The sequence below is a fragment of the Pinus tabuliformis genome, chromosome 1_2 (assembly GCF_031772625.1).
Source record: "Pinus tabuliformis cultivar Carrire ecotype Pingquan chromosome 1_2, CPIR1, whole genome shotgun sequence".
NCBI classification, from domain to species: Eukaryota; Viridiplantae; Streptophyta; class Pinopsida; order Pinales; family Pinaceae; genus Pinus; species Pinus tabuliformis.
This window is the reverse complement of record NC_142298.1, coordinates 103,323,872-103,338,426: the sequence shown is the minus strand read 5'-3', so window position 1 is coordinate 103,338,426 and position 14,555 is coordinate 103,323,872. Positions and strand designations below refer to the sequence as shown.

The 14,555-nt window shown below is 34.9% G+C and overlaps 1 protein-coding gene and 1 long non-coding RNA gene across 4 annotated transcripts in view; one reads left to right on the top strand and one right to left on the bottom strand.

Moving 5' to 3' along the window:
- Window positions 1–7,093, bottom strand: part of LOC149204702 (uncharacterized) — a 29,879-nt gene extending 22,786 nt beyond the window's left edge. For 2 of the 3 annotated variants that reach the window (XR_016251798.1, XR_016251799.1), the window contains exon 1: window positions 6,916–7,093. This is a non-coding gene — a long non-coding RNA (uncharacterized LOC149204702). Of the gene's footprint in view, window positions 1–202; window positions 290–6,915 lie in introns of those variants that run through there. The other variant, XR_016251797.1, reaches the window with a different exon arrangement.
- The window catches only part of LOC149204701 (glutathione S-transferase U15-like), a 136,497-nt gene that overhangs the window by 97,293 nt on the left and 24,649 nt on the right, over window positions 1–14,555 (top strand). The window lies entirely within an intron of this gene.

The window sequence follows — 14,555 nt, the reverse complement described above, 5'->3', positions numbered from 1 at the left end:
AGATATCAATCTAGGACCTTATGTGTCGCAACAGATATAAAATTTCACAATTATTTAAAATGACATAGAGTTTGGCACTAGATCACTACAACAAATTCAAAACGAGGTCTTTCATCAATGATAAAGCAAAAAAAACTCTATCATATAGGATCTTGCAGCAAATTTAAAGGAAAACTTTAAATAACCAAACAAATAAAATAACCTGAATTTGCAGAAGCAGAACCATTCAACCCAATATCCTGCTTAAAGTCTGTCTTATTTTCCTTCAACATTCACTCTGCCTTAGCGCCTGCGAAATGAAGTGTTGTTCCGAAAAATAAGCATCATCCAATTAAGAAATAAACCCCAATATGATCTACAATCCTCCTTTAAAATAAACTATTGAGACATGCAAACATAAATTCTTCCACAACATCGACTAACTAATGGTGCTGCTTGACAGAAATTCAAACCTCCAACCTTGCAACACACCCCACATCACTTGTTTTGGCTTTAAAAGCAAATGAAGGCTCCATAGATATGCCACAATGAAATGCCAATATGTATTCAAACGACAATGGCATCTGACATTGTATGAAAGGAGATATATTTACATGGTGATATTCATAGATAGGATATTTTTGAAATATTCTCTTAGTTCAAATTTTAAGAAAGTAGTTCATCAGGTATCATTTCATGATAACAAAATTTGATCAAATGGACTATCCTCAGAAGACAACTAACTGTCACAGCAATTCCAATGTGAGAAGTAGCACACCTGACTTATAGCAACTGTATAAATCTTCTCCTAAAACCACAAAGCTATCTTTTTTAGTTCATTCATGCCATCTGCACCAGTCTATGGCATGCGTATCTGAAGAGTGTCCATTCTATAAAAAATAAAAATAGCCTTATAAAACTACTTCCATGATTTCTATTAGCAAACCAACCAACTACAAAAAGCTTTTGGAAGCTTAGAAAGACCAGTATTTCTTTGCATAAGGTCATATAGATTTGATAGAGTTCACAAACCAATCAGGTAAATTGAATTAACAAAATCTACGACAATGAATTCAAGTAGATCACCAACCATTTGTGCATTGGAAATTTGTCATTGAAAATAAGACTTATTGCATGGAATTTGATGTATATTTTCAAGGTATATATGCCTGATATCCCTGATCCAAAGAACATAAAGATTGTTGATCTCAACATTAACCCAATTGGACCTGCTAATCTAACCAAACAACAATCCCAGTTCACTAGTCATTATACCCTAAATGCTACAGGTTGGAAGAACCAAAACCCACTAAACCTCTAATTAATTAGAGGTACACAACTCTTGAAAATAGGTATAGAAATAATAATGCCTTGTTAATGTAGTATTAACAAACAAGGTAATTTATTGGGCCTTGTAATCAATAGGCAACACCAATCAGTTTTTCAGCTATGTATTGTAACTTCAATCAACATTTCCTTTTGCTGAATTCCAGGACTATGTGCATGGTAAACCATGCGTGACTAAATAATTATGGATTGAAAATAATTGAAAATTGTTGATCTCGACGATTAGATGATAAGATTAAAAAAATCGTAGTTCGCAGCTTGATCAAGGTTTTATTTGCAGAGAACTTCACTACAGCAGTCAAGAAGCCTTCCATTGTTGTCAAACCATCAGTGGGGACTACTTTTCTACTCCTTAGTACAAGACAAAGCAAACTGTTATTGTTCCCTTCTTTGTCAAGCCAGTTCAAAATTGGACCAAGTGTAGGAGCAAAAATATGATCCCAATGTGACCACTCCTCCAGATCTTATAGTATAGGTACTTTTAGTAGGCACTTCAAAGCATCAACATTAGTCATGTGACCACATTCTCCATCTATTTGAAAAGTCTCAGATATCCACTTTTCAGTAATAGCTGAACTCGGACTTGAATGATCACTTGTGTTGTTCCTTGCCAGCAATGCAGTCGAATACCTTGTCTTCTTTTGTTCAAAATAATTTTGGAGTTTCCTAATATAATTCAAGACTTCCTCAAATGAATAACTATCTGATAGCTCAAATATGATCAAAGGAAACTGCTTATACAAAAGAATATTGACTTCTTCTCTAGTGAACAATACATTTTCACCATTTTCTTATGTAGCTTGTGACAAAAATTCTAACAGTTGGTTCTTTGCAATAGAAGTTGTTAATGATAAGTTTTCATGATTATGCACAACCAATTTTTTAATTATTTTGTTAGGAAACTAAGAAATGTGATATTTTAAAAAATCTAAAAATTCACCAAAGCCTAAGACTGTAAAATCCCTAATTGAAAATTGCTTCATAAGCCATTTTTCACAGTCCCAAATCCTTCTCAATGTCATGAACCATTCCTTCATTGCTAATTCTCCAGTGTCAATATTTTCTATAGAATCACGTTCAAGAAAAATTATAACTTGTTGAATAACTCCACCAATTCTTACACCATTTGCAGAGACCAAAGTGTCACCTTCTTACTTAACAGATGGAACTTGTGCTGCTGCTTTAGAAATTCCAACATCTATCACCCCTGAAACATAAGTCGTTTCAGTATTTCTACCATCCTGTTTGTTGACCTCTTGAAAAGTGTCATAGAGGCTATCCCACAGTGCCACTTTTATTGTCTGGTCAAAGGAAACTGCTTATACAAAATAATATTGACTTCTTTTCTAGTAAGTAATACATTTTCACCATTTTTTGATGTAGCTTGTGACAAAAATTCTAACATTTTCTTCTTTGCAATAGAAGTTGTTAATGATAAGTCTTCATGATTATGCACAACCAATTTTTTAATTATTTCGTCAGGAAACTAAGAAATGTGATCTTTTAAAAAATCTAAAAAGTCACCAAAGCCTATGACTATAAAATCCCTAATTGAAAACTGCTTCATAAGGCATTTTTCACAGTCCCAAATCCTTCTCAATGTCGTGAACCATTACTTCATTGCTAATTCTCCGGCCTCAATAATTTCTATAAAATCACATTCAACAAAACTTATAACTTGTTGAAGAACTTCACCAAAGCTTACGCCATTTGCAGAGACCAAAGTGGCACCTTATTCCTTAATAGATGTAGTTGGTGCCGCTACTTTAGAAATTCCAACATCTATTTCAGTATTTCATAACTATTCTCGAATAATTATAATGAGTCAGCATGTGTTTGTTGATAGTAGTCACAGATGACTATTCTCACTATTGGTTTATGATAGATCTTCCCACCGTGAAAAATTAAATAAAAAATAATCAATATTAATATTAAATGAAAAAATGATCTATTCACAAATGAGAAATTGAAACTTAAATGAGCTTGAATCTTAATTACCACAGTTTACTCAATACCTTCTTATAAAATTTAAACTTGAGAATTTCATATTCAATACCTCAAACTTGATAATTTCATATTCAATAGCTCCCCATAAAATTAAAACCTGAGACTTTCATTTTCAATACCTCTAGATAAGGGTTTTGAAACTCGATGAACAAATAAACGAGCTTCAATATCCCTTGCAATAATTTAATTCTCTTAATTTTCATTTTCAAGGGTTCCCAATAAAATTTAAGCTTGAAACTTGATAGACACACAAATTAAATATTCTACCTGTGAGACTATTGCAAATCGATTCCAAACACCAAAACTCCAGAAAACCGAGTCGGTAATAAGACTTGCATTTATTTTGCTACAATGTCTAACTTTCAGATTTTTAATAGAACTAAAGGTTTTATTAAGTGAATAACCCTCACAAACATATGCTTTTTCCCATTTTTATCAATTGCCCAAACTTGAGCTGATACAATCTGAAAAGAATCACAATTACAACCCATTTCAATGAAGCCTCGTAGTATTCGAATGAATGGAATCCATTCAGAGAAAAAGAAGAAAAAATAGATTCCACACCGGTGAAAGTCATTCCAACACTTGGAAAACATGAGTGTTACAGGCTCTAGCATCGATCAGATCTCTCATTAGAAACACATTGACAACCAACCCTGTTTGGCTTCATAACCTTGATCAACACCATAACATTGATCAGTCCAATCATCATCTAGTGTTGTCATAATTGGTATGCAGATGCAGAAATGCTTTTCTGAGAGAGTTGTCTTAGCATTCCAGGCATCCCATTATTGTGATCTCTTCCTTGGTCCAGAATACAATGCAGTGACATGGATCTGAAAGGTGATTATAGCATATTTTAGGTAAAGGCATTGCAAAAGGATGGAGTCCACAACATGGGCATTGGAGATATACTTCATGAATTCCCTCATAGAAGAGTTGGGCATCTGTGAATCTCCAAATCAATCCTACCTATTAATAAACTTTCCATAAACATTGGTGGATTGCCCATGCAATTATCAGAATCTGTTACTGTTTCACTCGGCTCTCAAGCTCTACAACAACAATTTTGAACAACCATCATGTATCGACATCCTTGCCAATCCTTGAACACACCCATTTCTAAATACAGTGCTCTGCTAAACCTAAACCATTATTCCACTCAATGTTGCAAAGTTTTATAGCCTAATCTATGATTATAATGTTCCTGAATTTTCAGCTACATCTGGTTTTTTTAACATTAGGGTACTTCACTCACCAACCACCCACATGTTGAATAGTGTGTGGAGAGGCCCACCCCTGCACTGAAGATAAGCTTGGAATAAAATGGCAGGAAAGTCGGTGGATAAAGTTGAATAAAATTGTATGAAAGTCGGTGAATAAAGAAAGTTGAATGCATCTCTCCATAAGAATATTATCATGCATTTCACTTGGACTTGGTTCCACTTGTCCAATTTAACCTGATTCCATTTATCAGAGAAAAATTCAACACAGAGGGAATCAAACATCTCTGCATTGCTTCCAATTTACCATCAAAACTTTATTCGTGTTAACATGAGAAATTCAGGAAAATTTTGAAAGATAAAAAGTTGTTGGAGCTCTATACTATTTTAAAAATGAGGTGCAAGAATATCTGTGAGAAAGGAGGAGAATATATTGTTTCTATGACACTTTCCAAGAGGTTAAAAAACAAGATGGCAAAAATACTGAAACGACTTTCAATTCTAGCATTCTTGTAAAGACCTCATACACCGAATGTTCCCAACAAATGTCTTTCCAAGTTGTAATGAATATTTTCAGTTCATTATCTTTGAGAAGAGGAACATCATCTTTTACATATTTGGATTTTTCTGTGGATACTTGTTCCCCTAACATAGCATTCTCTCCTATTGTTGAATGGCAAGGGCGACTAACCAAGGATATGTCATGTTGCAGAACCTTTATCTTTTTCCTCCTAAATATATCCTGTGATTTTCTACCTCGATCCTCATCCTCGTCAAAAAATGAATTTAAGGCAATTTCTTTCTTTATCTATTGATGGTTGTTTTCCTAATTGCGCCAATTCTTCTGCTGCTAATGGGTATGGGCACCTACCCCCAGACTTCTCACACTGGTAATCTAATTTTCTCTTATGTAGATCTTACACTGGTGTTTCTAGCTGTAGGATCCTCATCATTATCTGAACTTGAAACTGTCTCAAACCTTATATGTTTGTGACTAGAGGAGGTAGTTTCCTTGTTGCTAGACAAAAATGAAGCCAATCATTCAGATATGATCTTGGACTGCATTGCAGATGCTTGTTTCCTTCTTTCAATATCGATTTTCTTCTCTGTTTCAGCTTCCACCTGACGATTAAGGTCCTTTTCAACTTTCTTAGTGTGCCAAATAAAACCAATGTGCATCCTTAAACGTTCGATGTGTATGCATAACTGGGCAGGAAAAGAAACATATTCTTTCTTGGCCACAAAAGACAAGAATTCCTCTACCCGTATATCTTTCTCCTGCCAATTGTCTAAGAAATCAGAGAGATAGGATATAATTTGTTCTGTTGTTATTTTGAAAGTTGTCACTATATCTGTTGGGGGTGCAAAGTAATGCCCAATCAAGGGATGTCGTATCAAAGGCCCTAATCCTAGCCTTTGAAAGTCCTCCACTCCTTCATGTCTACAAATCTCAGTAGGTAAAATTACATGTGTGGCTTATAAATTAGGTGTATAAACAATAACATAGTTTGAACCAGAAAGCATACATAACTAGAAAACTTCTCATTGTTTTTATTGTGGTATGGGAAAGTTTAAGGTTCAATCCTAACATCATGCTTATTAGGCACCCACGTTCCAACTGTGCCTTGCGAGATTCACACTGGTTTTCTAGAAATTTTGATATCATCGCAATTTATCTTGTTTCACTCATTATAGTTTTAATGATGCTCAAAACTCTCTAAAGAACCCCCAACAAATAATTTAACAAAACCATCTCAAAGTGGGGTGAATGATAAAATCCCATTAATCCTGCAGTGAATGATAAAAGCCCATTAATCCTATTTTGCAGGTCCAGAAGAAAGAAATTTCGCTCATATGGGTGTTGGCCCATTTGATTTATAAGATGAGAAAATTGCATATCCTTCATGTCTCTGGAAAAGAGATATCCCAGAAACCTAGATCTAATATATAGATGCCCTCATCCCAACTTTCCTTGTAAGCTATTTAACAAAATAATCATTTCCAAGAGTGAATGAATGCATTGAGCTCAACAACAGAGGCTTGGGGATATTTGGTATTCTCAAAGTGACATGTCCAGTATCCCAGAGCCCTTCCTCCTTCCAATCAAACATTATTTAAAATTCCACAACCATAAGTAGATTTTCTATGGATTGATTGAGGTCACCTAAACTATCATCAATCAATAAAAACCTGAATCTACATTGAAATATCCACCATGATCTAAATAAAATAAAATAAAAAGACAATAACAAAAAATGAGACAGATGCATTTTGTAAACAACCAAGAAAAACAAGACATATGGGTTATGTAAACAACCAAAAAAACGAGACAAATGGGTTTTGTGGGCAGATTGAGTACATCTTATTGATGCTCTTTCGCTTGGATTCCTCATTCCTCCAATTTTTGGTCTCCATGGTGTTCTCCAGTTATGGCGTTGTCCATCTATGTTAACTGAAGAGAAAGGAGTGTTGTGCAGAGGATTTGGGACGAGGGTGTGTGGTTTTTATCAATATAATGCAGAAAGAAATCAGATAAAAGTTGTCCGTCCGCATCCGTGTTAATTGTATTTATGTCAAAATGTTTATATGGAAAAAATCTATAATTACTACGGTATGGGTTAAGATAAAGAGTTAGATAGTTGAATAGTGAAACATTGGGGAAATGTTTGGTTGAATATATGATCTAAGGCGCATAGCGTATATGTTGGTCGTTTTTTAGAACAATCTAAATATATTTCATTTGTTGAATATATGATCTAAGGAGCATAGCGTATATGTTGGTCGTTTTTTAGAACAATCTAAATATATTTCATTTTTTTTGTTTTATGATATATGATGATTATATATGTTACGTTCTTATTATGTTTTATATTTAGATTAATGTTTGAATATCTATCCATTATTAATATTAATTACAATAATCTAATTTAATGTCATAACATAGAGACAAATTATGGTTGTTGGATTGTATAGTGTTAAATGAATGTATATGGATGTTACTTGAAAGCACTACATCATAACATGATAACTTCACTATGTAGAGCTCCCCACCTATCCAATGCCTTGGTAGCACTCCTCAAGTGAGACCTTCCTTGCTTCAAGAATTCATAATGTCAAAGCTAGACTAGTACAATGTTTGTTGGACACTTAAGTGGACCCTAGTTTACCAATTCGAGCCAAGAAATTGTTATGTTATATAGATAAAAGATCATCATGGAAATTGGGCATAGATATTAAAAATAAATTTTGAAGAATGCTTAATGGTTTTTCGGTTTGAGTAGTTTGGATTGTGGCCTGCCATCTCATCTACCCAAGTTCAAGTTTCCCGAAGCATGTTCTAGCTTGTATTGTTTAGGTTAGGTTCAAGAAGGAGGCATCCCCAAAGAATCTCGGCTAAAAAAAGTTGAATTTTAAAATATCTAGGAGTTTGTACCTATCCTATATAATCAAGTTCTCAAAATTTGAATGGCTATTGTTGTACAGATGGAACTTGACAACCAGTGCAGCTCGTCCCAATCCACAAGGATCTTTCCACTACAGGAAAATCAACATTACTGGAACAATAATCCTCTCAAACTCAACCCCCATCATCAATGGAAAACAACATTATGAAGTGAATGGTGTTTTCTACTTGCGTTCCAAAACACCATTGCAACTTGCAGATTACTACAACATAAGCAGAGTGTTTGTCATTGGTGGCATTCCAGTGGAAGTCGCTACCATTAGAGTGTGATTCGGAAGTATTGAGGAGCTTATGTTTTGAGGAGCTGCGTACAAGACTACAGAGTGTAGTCAAGGTCTGAGAAGGAGAACAAGTAGGAAAATTTGAGGATTTTCCCACTAGAAATAGGGCTACGATTTTACAAACCCTAGTAATGCAATCATTCTATAAATCTATATATCTCTATGAATAGAGCTAGTGCTAAAGACTAAATAAAAAATTCTATAAGGCTTATAGTCCATGCAACTATAATGCAATGACTACAGCTAGTACCTTATAATAAGGCTTGACATGCCCTTAACAACCACCAGACGATATTGATTTCTCAATGGCCTCAGGTTCTCGGTCGGGGCAGGCACAAAGAAGTTGGAATTTCCAAAACTTTATCTATAATTCGACGGAACCGCAGAACTTCTACACTCTTGAGCCTAGACCTCGATGGAACCACTGCCCTCAAAATATACCTCGACCCTATATACTCTAACTCAATCTCGATCTATATTGATACAGAGCCTTGGGTGGGAATATTCTTACCTAGGGGGCTGGAAGCCACAGTTTTGTTGCGAGTTTTGTTGCTCGGCTTGCATAATATCATATATAATGCTAGTTACCCGCCTATGCAGGGGCCTTATTCAAGTTGATCCGCTTATTTCTACTTCAACACCACAAATTCCTTAATACCTAAATCCTACAAATTGGGTATGGAAGTGGCAACAACCTCCAGCAAAGTACATTTCTTCACAAACCCTACAAACCCTAGATTTGAAATACATTCCTGTTGTTGGTTAGGGTTCCCTAACTAGTTTTTTAAGGCAATTAGAGGCAAACTGGACATCTTGGTCTTTTAATTGACCCATACATTTATAAAAATTTAAGTGCTTGACTGCATGTTTGAAGAGGGAAAATGAGAGAAAGGAGAAATGCACGGGACCTGAGCTTTTGGTATTTTTGCGTGAGAACTTTGTTCCAAACTGTGCACACCATGGATGCTAAGAGAAAATCTTGCGGTCACACTAACAGTGTCAAGATGAGGAGGGAATGCAGTTACTGCGGCTTCTGCGGCTTTTGGCAATCTCCACGCTTCTCTCCATTTTTCCCTTTGGTTATGGGCTCCCCTCTATTGAATCAATTGAGTGAGTAGCAAGAATAGGAAATCCACCCTTTGGTTATGGGATCCCCTCTACTGAGTCAATTGCGCAAGTAGAAATAATAAGAAATCCAAAGGGGTATGGGAAAATTGTGTGTATTGCAAAAATTATAGTTTTACTATATGAAAAGATATTTAGACGATTTGAAAAAGAGTTTGAAATAAAACAATTTTTTTATCTTGCAAAATATATAAAGGGGGTTAGAGTGACAATTGGCTCTCATTTATGTAAAGGGGTTAGAGTTACAATTGGTTCTCATTTAGAAGAATTAGATTACACAAAAATTATTGAACAACTATAGGAAAATAAATTTAGATGATTTGAAAAAGAGTTTGAAACAAAACAATTTTTGATCATGCAAAATATATAAAGCGGGTTATAGTTACCATTGGTTTTCATTTAGAAGAATTAGCTTTCTTCCAGTTTCATTTTTTATATTCATTATTATTATAGAAAAGGTTAATGCATTCTTAATATTAAGATAAGATAATACGCACAAATTATTGAACAACTATAGGAAAATACATTTAGACGACTTGAAAAAGAGTTTGAAACAAAACAACTTTTGATCGTGCAAAATATAGGAAGGGTGTTAGAGTTACAATTGGTTTTCATTTAGAAGAATTAGATTTTTTCTGGTTGCATTTTTTATATCCATTACTATTGTGGAAAAGGTTAATGAATATTTAATATTAAGATAATATGCACAAATTATTGAAAAAATATAGGAAAATACATTTAGACGAATTGAAAAAGAGTTTGAAACAAAACAAATTTTGATCATGCAAAATATATAAAGTGTGTTAGAGTTACAATTGGTTCTCATTTAGAAGAGTTATATTTTTTCAGGTTGCATGTTTTATATCCATTACTATTATGGCAAAGGTTAATGCATATTTACTATTAATATTTCTATATAGGGAGTGAAAATACTATTAGGAGGATGTATTAAGTTTGGGGTGACATAAGATCCGTAAGAATCAATAAAGAAAATATATGCAATATCACATAGTAGTGTGAGAGATCATGTTGAGATGAAGATACTTTTGACAAAGGGTGTTGTGCTTATTATTTGGGATCATCTTCATTAATGGTTCCTCTAGGGGATCTTAATAATATCATCACTTATGGAATGGTATGTTGATATTTTTAGCACAAGACAAACTAGATAAAGCGATAAGTGACATTGATTTTCATCATCTATAGTTCATGTAATAAACCAACCACACTATAATTTGAAACTGAATAGGTCAAAATGAAAATTAAGTATGTTAACACAAGAGTTCAATAAGAACTTGAATTTGGTTACTCATGCCTACTAGGGAGATATTTCCATTAAAGGAAATCATAACATAAGCAACAATACAACAAAGTATAAGTGATATGAATGATGACGTTACCAAAGATGTAAGTGAAGGACTAGGAAATTTATGGTGATCATGGGAATGATAGATCTTGAAGACAACATGATGATGTTGTTGGAGAGGGCCATATCATTGTGGAGAGAAGGATTTAGTTTATAGAAGGGTCTTAACTCAATCTACCCATTTGGATGGGTTGTTTATCTCGGATACAGTGAGATTGGTTAAATTCAACTTATCAGGTTCATGAGGGTAGGAGAGGGAGGCGAAATAGGGATGGGAAGCTTAACAGTCATCCACAAGGAAAATATATGCTTGCATGTAAAGGTAAATGGAATGCTAGGGGGATAATTTGATGCAAAGAAACGATGAATTATGCCTCCCTGAATGCACATCATGAGACTGTGTTTAAGATTTTCCTTTCTGAAGCTGTGAGAAGACTAGAGTGTAAGCACAAGAGAGAAGATAAATATATTCTTGGGTTGAGAAGAGGGCCAAGAAGGCCCTTTCTGGTTCTTCCTCTTTTAGATTGGAGACACAAGATTTAAGAGTGTTTATAAGGTAGCAGTAAAGATGAGATGGATTGTCAAGCATATGCTGGTAGGGGTGTTGTTGGACTGTCACAGTGGAAAAAATGATCTAATGGATAAAATGAATGCCTGCTTCCAAAGAAAATTTCAATGTTGAGGAGCAACATGGGAGGGTTAACTGAAGATTCCCTAAGCTAGGTCAAGTGCTTGCAATGGATTAAAGATCAAATTTTTCTACAAAGTCTCACGAGGAAGATGATTATGCAATAAATGCACATGAAAAATTGGAAGTCAAAGTCTAAGACTCATTACAAAGAAGTGGTTCAAACAGTCACCACTAAGTTTTGAATGGGATCTAGAATTTAACTTTCTCAAAATTGAATGAAGTTGGAACCACTATGAAACAACCTAAAACAATTAATGTTAATATTAAAAATTTAAGTAAAAGTTGACATTATCCTTATCTTTCCTTTTCAAAAAGGAAAGATAAGGAGAATGTCAACTTTTACTTTAACTTTAAAAATTAAGTATTACCATTAATTACTAGGGTTAGGTTTTGTACGGCCCTAGGGTTAATATTTTTTTCCTTTTAAGTATTTTTTATTGAAAAAATAATATTTGGTGGTCATTAGCTATGTTGCACTACATTCTTCAGAATTGGTCAGTTTAGTAGAGAACTAGTCACTTTGGTGTTTTAAGGTCAGTTCAATACAAGACCAACCTTAGCCATTCGGAAACACCAAATTAGACTAGTACAACTCTAAAAACATTGGGACAAGCGAATTCCACTAGTTCTAGGCTAGTTCCAATAAGTGTGTGCTCTTCTCATCTTCCTCTAAAGTCGTTTTGTTGTATCCTTTCAAGAATGGTGATTTGGAGAGTGTCATAAATTGTCGGACTGTTGTGAGCACCTAAGATCATAAGTATTTAAGCCTTGGCAAACAGAAATTTGCAAGGAACTGGTATAGACATCCCAAAACATATTTAGTGAGGACATGCATGTAAGGAACTATTACAAACCTCACAAGATAGTTTATGAGGACGTGCATGACCAGAAAGCATCAGAAAAATTTATCGACCATCAAAAACCCTGCCCAAAACATTCAAGTGTGGTGTAAAAAAAAATTGTTGGTAGGCTATTAATGCTACCAACAATCATTCCCTCTCCAATTTCACAAGAAGCTCCTACTCAAGCTACCTCCTCCACTATGGTTATAGTAAGTTCTTGCAACTGTGTGAGCTACAAGAAATTAAAACTGCCTTGGAATCTCCACCAATCTTAGGGAAATCGACTTCTCTGCATGCCCTAACTATTTTGGGTTGATTGATCAGTTAACTGGATGATCACTGAGTTTGACTAAAGTCCCACTGCTTAAATGACCTTCCACTAGTTCCTCCAAAAGTTAGAACTAGTTTAACTAACAACAACCTGAGATAATTGACCTTTATTGCTACAAATTAGCAATCGCATATACAAAACTGAACTCTAACTCCTCCAACTCAAATTTACTGAGTAAACTAGGTGAAACAATCCATCTCACACAAGTTAACATCATCCAAGTTATGTGTTGATGTGGAAATTCGAATTTTTTCAACTTAATAAAGGAAAAATCAAATTGATACTTTCTTGCTGCATTTTTCAACACATAGTTCACTAGAATGTATTACTTTCACTATCAACTTGGCATAGTTCACATGTTAAGTTCATAAGGTTTTGGGCTGATGTGGTTCTATGTGTTGTGTATATAAAGAGTAGGTGTCCATCTCATGCTATTAGAAACAAGACTCCCTATGAAATGTGGTATGGCCACATTCCTTCGGTGAGGCATCTTAGGGTTTTTGGTTCCTCCTGTTATGCCTCCATACCTAAGGAACAAATAAACAAACTCAATCCAAGGAGTCACAGATGTATCTTCTTTGGGTACTCATACCTCCAATGAATACCATCTCTATGATGAAGTGAATAAGAAGTTTATAATATCTAAAGATGTGATCTTTCTTAAGTCTTCCAAGATTGACAATGTTATTGAGTGGGAGCTTAATTGTTTGGATAGATTCGAACATGTAAAGTATTTTCAAGAGTTTTATAGTGAGATTCTGCATCTCCTTCTCTTAGCTCTATAATTTCTATGAAGAACCTTGAATAAATCAGGTTGAAGGAAATTCCTTCCCCTACTTTGTCAGGAAAGAGCTAAGAGACTACTGGTAGTAGGTGGCCAAATCTGACAAGTAGTACGGGTACATGCAAGATACAAAGCAAGGATTAATGTAAAGGAGTAATGCAAATGAGTGTACTGACTATATAAATATCATCAAACATATTTCATCCCACTTAGGATGCCATACATCGTGCCTAGTTAGTCATAAGATCATTTTGGTCACAACATCCGTAGCATAAATAAACAAGTGTTAATACTCTTCATCTTCTAAGCTATGTAGTAAACAAGTGAAGAGAAAGACACGTAGAGGAAACACATGGAATGACTTTCATTTCTTGCAACCATGCATGTCATTGAAGACAAAATGATACGACAATAATAAGCAATCTTTTAAGCTACACTAAGAGGTGTATTTCAAATGATGTGCTTTGTTTTCCATACCAAACCTCCAAAGGGTTATGCATCAGATGGAGTCTTCATGCAGTACTGATATTCTATCATACCTTGGATTCCTTGGTCTACCTATTTTTCTCCTCAGCACCTTCAGAGTCATCTATCATGTCATCCTTCTTTGTCGCCCCTAAGAGACATAATTGTGTAGTTTCAGCGGCCAGTGACTGTTGCGGGATGAGGCCCTGGGAGGACACATTTACACATTTTTAGGATGAAAGGAACTGCTATGGGATGAGGCCCTGGGAGGACACATCTACGTAGTTTCAGGATGCAAGGAAGGCTGGGTAGTCAAGGGACAAAACTGCACAGTTTCTGGAGACAGTGGGTTCTGGATGAGGGAAGGGAATTGGAGGAAACCACTGCACAATTTTGAATGCTAAGGGAGGTTGGTATTTCTGTGCATTGCATAGTTCCAACATGCAAGTGAAAATATTGAGGGTTACATATGTGAAGTGTGTAGTTCAAGAAATTTGGATGAGGCTAGGTTGGTAAGGAAACTTCGAAATTTGGCTTAGTGTGGGATCAATGGAAATGATGTGAACAGTGATAAAACTTCACTATGATCAAACACTTTAAAACTTAGTGATACAACATAGATCATACAGAACATATAACACATACTTCTCT